The sequence below is a fragment of the Callithrix jacchus genome, chromosome 4 (assembly GCF_049354715.1).
Source record: "Callithrix jacchus isolate 240 chromosome 4, calJac240_pri, whole genome shotgun sequence".
NCBI classification, from domain to species: domain Eukaryota; kingdom Metazoa; phylum Chordata; class Mammalia; order Primates; family Cebidae; genus Callithrix; species Callithrix jacchus.
The window spans coordinates 45,378,029-45,382,650 of record NC_133505.1 but is presented as its reverse complement, the minus strand read 5'-3'; the positions used below and the strand labels follow the sequence as shown (position 1 = coordinate 45,382,650).

Below are 4,622 nucleotides of genomic sequence, written 5' to 3'. Positions count from 1 at the left end.
AATGTCACCCCAGGTTCACACTTCCGACCTGATAGGCATTAGTAAAGGAATGAAGATCACCTATGAAAAACTAAGATCATCTATGAATAACTAATAACTACTACGGTTGTATTTCTAGTTACTTTCTTTTTCATTATTTATATGGAAATAGGCTGAGGCTTTTTTTCTCCTGTCTTGGCACTTATGGGGTCTCCCCCTTACATTTGTATATCAATATGATAGCGGCAATCATCTCCGGGTGATTTTTTCCCCCCATTTCACTTGTTTTAATGTTTCTTCACAAATGGTGAAAAATACTAAAGTACAGACAAGGAATAATCATAATGTTGTGGCCAACATTATAAATATGGAATTATAAATTTAAAACATTTTCTGGTTTAAAAAATAAATCTGGTAGTCAGTGCAGCTCTGCGGGGTCTCTGCATCTAACAGGGCCCATCTCTGCGCTCCTGACAGTGCTCACCTTTATCCATTTTTCCAGGTCCTCCACGTCCTCCTCTTCTTCCTCCCATCTGTTCTATCAAAGGTCCAGGGGGCCCCCCAGGGCCACCTCGTCTTCCTCCACCAAAGCCACCTCGGTCCATGCCCCAGCCACCATGGAAGCCACCTCTGTCTCCACCACGGCCACCTCTGAACATTCCACGGGGACCACCACAGTCCATGAGGCCACCTCTTCCTCCCCACATGCCACCAGGGCCACCTCTGCCACGATCGCCACCCGGGGGGCAGGAAGGGTGGCAGGAGGAAGCCTTCAGGCTTTGGGGCCTTACACTGGTTGCACTCTGTTCTCCAGGCAAAGTTCTGGTTTCCACAACCCAGATTGGGACACTGCCAGTCTCCAGCTCGGTGCTAGACGTTTCCTCCTGCGGAGGAGTTCCCGGAACCCCTGGATCCTCTGGGAGGGAAGCCTCCTCTATCTCCTCCACAGCCTCCCATGTGACCCATGGGTCCCCCAGGACTTCCTGGGCCTCCTGGACCTCCATGGAGTGGTGGTGGCATCCCTCTGCCCTCACAGGGTGGCTTATCATCCCGCATACTGTTCATTGGAGGCTTCTTCTGAGCAATAGAAACTTTAAGTTTGCTCCCTTGGAAGTCTTTACTGTCAAACCACTCCATGGCAGCTTTGGCAGTAGGTGGGTCTTCATAGGACACTATGGCATCGCCTTTGTGCCTTCCTGTTTCCTTGTCCAGGTAGATGTGGATCATGCGTTGCCCAATTCTCTTGTTCATCTTAACAACCCCACACTGCTTAAAGAAGTCTGCCAGATCATCTAGAGTCACATTATCATTTAATCCTTGTCCATAAATTGCACTGTTGTCAGAATCTTCATCTGAATCTAGAGGTGGGCCTAGATCAAGATCTGCTCCTTCGTCCCTGGGTCCACCAGGCTTATTGAAGCCACCTCGCTCTCCAGCACTGCCCATTCCACCGTGTCTTCCTCCCCGCCCACCTCTGCTCATGCCTCCACGATCAAATCCCCCTCTTCCCCTGCCCTGGTTATCAGGGTCACTCATGCTCTGGTTCTCTCCTGGTCTGGAAAATCCTCCAGACTCCTGCCCATAAACACCCATGCTACTGGTGTGGTCCTGTCAGAATGAACTCTGCTGCCCGTAGCTGCTGCTCTGTTGGCTATATTGACTTGGAGCCTGGCTGTAGGATCCAGTTTGGGGTGGGTAGCTACTGGGAGGCTGCTGTCCATAGCTGCTTTGTTGACCATAGCTACTCTGCTGTCCATAGCTGCTCGGTTGCCCATAGGTGTTCTGCTGAGAGTAACTGCTTTATTCATAACTATTCGGCTGTGTAGAGGAATAGCTGGTGGGAGGGTAGGACGGAGGTGCGGTGACTGGCTGCATAGGGTAGCTCCCAGGTACCTGGGGATAACTGCAGTTACTCTGTCCACATCCTAGTCTGGGCTGGTTGTAACCTCCTGTGCTAGATTGAGGTTGACTAGTCTCAGTGGGCTTGTTACCATCCTGCGGTCTTGTAGGTGCAGTGGCTCCTGGCTGCTGCCCATAGGCTGGATAAGCAGGCTGAGTGCCATATGCAGACTGAGCTGCGTAGGAAGCCTGGGTGGTGGTGACTGTAGCAGTGGTGGTATCATAAGCACCAGTGCCATACCCCTGGACAGGCGGGCTGTATGCTTGGGGGGCAGTTGGAGTAGTATAACCAGTGGGAGGCTGTCCATAAGAAGTTGCATAGGCGGTCTGCCCGTAAGTTGCAGTGGTCTGAGCGGGGGGATAGCTAACGTCAGTGGGCTGTCCATAGGTTCCACAGCTTTGTTGCCCATATGCCTGGGTAGTCTGTGCGTATCCTTGAGTGGGCTGCGCGGTGTAAGCACTGTAGCCCTGCTGTGCTGCAGTTTGGCTAGAGGTACCGTAATCCGTGGATGCCATTTTCTCTCCTTCCTTTTCGTTCTCTCAACGTCTGTCTCCCTCTCGCTTTAATTAAAAAATATTTTTTGGCCAAGTGTGGTGGCAGACACCTATCATGCCAGCACTTTGGAAGGTCGTGGTGGGAGGATTGTTTGAGGCTAGGAATTTGAGACCAGCCTGGGCAACAACCTTGTCCCTACTAAAAGTTATAAATATGTTTTTAACCCCTTTTTGAGACGGAGTCTCATTCCCGTTGTGAAGGCTGGAATGCAGTGGCATCATCTTGGCTCTCTGCAACCTCCACCTCCTGGGTTCAAGAGATTCTCCTGAGTTTACTTGTTCCTGGTCTGAGTTCAAATCATAAATGTCCCTGTTAATTTTCTATCTCGTTGATCCGTTGAATATTAACAATGTGGTGTCAGAGTCTCCCACTATTACTGTGCAGGAGTCCATGTCTCTTTATAAGTCATTAAGAACTTGTCTTATGTATCTGGGTGCTCCTATATTGGGTGCATATATATTTATGATCATTGACTCCTGTTGTTGCATTGATCCTTTTACCATTATGTAATGTCCTTCTTTGTTTCTTTTAGTCTTTGTTACTATTAAAGTCTATTTTGTCAGAGATGAAAGTTATAACTCCTGTGTTTTTTTTCTTTCTTTCTTTTTTTTTTTTTTTCTCTCCACTTGATTGGTAAGTCTTCCACCAACCCTTTGTTTTGAGTCTTTATGTGTCCTTGCTTATGAGATGGATCTGGATACAGTGTACTGATGGGTTTTGACTTTCTATTCAATTTACCTGTGTCTTTGATTGGGGCATTTAATCCATTTAAATTTAGGATTAATATTGATATTTGTGAGTTTAATATTGTTGTTTAATGCTCGCTGGCCATTTTGCCCATTAGTTGATATAGGTTCTTCATTATGGAGATACTCTTTACCTTTCGATAAGTTTTTAGGATGGCTGATACTGGTTGCTCCTTTCAGTATATAGAGCTTCTTTCAGAAGCTCTTGTAAGGCAGGTCTGGTGGTGATGAAATCTGAGTGCTTGCTTGTTCATGAAAAATTTTATTTTTCCTTCATTTATGAAGCTTAATTTGGCTGGATATGAGATTCTGGGTTGAAAATTATTTTCTTTGAGGATATTGAATATTGACCCCCACTCTCTTCTAGTTTGCAGGGTTTCTGCTGAGAGATCTGCTGTGAGTCTGATAGGCTTCCCTTTACGGGTAACCTGACCTTTCTCTCTAGCTGCCCTTAAAATTTTCTCCTTTATTTCAACCCTGGTGAATCTAACAATTATGTGTCTTGGGGTTGCTCTACTTTAGGAATATCTTTGCGGTGTTCTCTGTATTACCTGGAGTTGAGTATTATCCTGCCTTACTAGGTTAGGAAAGTTTTCCTGAATAATATGCTGAAGAATATTTTCCAGCTTGGATTCATTCTCTTCATGACATTCAGGTACACCTATCAAATGTAAATTAGGTCTTTTCACACAGTCCCATATTTCTTGGAGACTTAGCTCACTTCTTTTTACTCTTTCTTCTCTAATCTTGTCTCTTATTTCATTTCATTAAGTTGGTCTTCAACCTCTGATATTCTTTCTTCTGCTTGATCAATTCGAGTGTTAAAATCTGTGCATACTTTGCAGCGTTCTCCTATTGTATTCTTCAGTTCCATTAATTCACTTATATTCCTCTCTAAATTGTCTATCCTCTTTAGGATTTTGTCAAACCTTTTCTCAAGATTCTTAGTTTCTTTACATTGGGTTAGAACATGTTCTTTTAACTCACAGAAGTTTCTTTTTATCCACTTTCTGAAGCCTGATTCTGTTAATGGAACACACTTGTTCTCCATCAGGCCTTGTTCCCCTGTTGATGAGGAACTGTGATCCCCCGTAGAGGGAGAGGCATTCTGATTTTGGGTATTCTCAGCCTTTATATGCTGGTTTCTTCCCATCATTGTAAGTTTATACACCTGTCATCTTTGTAATTACTGACTTTCAAATTAGATCTCTGAGTGGACGTCCAACTTGTTGATACCCAGCACTGGAATCTGAGTAACCCACTGCGCTGGCTAAAACAGCAGCGTTAAGATTCATGGTGCTTTTCTGCCTGGGAATCTCCGGTCTGGCTTCCTTCTTGAGTCCCTTTTTCAATCAGCTGAATAGGCAACTATGACTTCCTGGAGCTCCAAACGTCAACCAAAAGGAGACCCAGTCCCGTTTACTCTGCACCAAGAACCGCTG

At 45.5% G+C, this 4,622-nt stretch overlaps 1 pseudogene; it reads right to left on the bottom strand.

Moving 5' to 3' along the window:
- Positions 1 to 260: 260 nt before the first annotated feature.
- LOC103794721 (RNA-binding protein EWS pseudogene) lies at positions 261 to 2,394 on the bottom strand (annotated as a pseudogene).
- Positions 2,395 to 4,622: the final 2,228 nt, after the last annotated feature.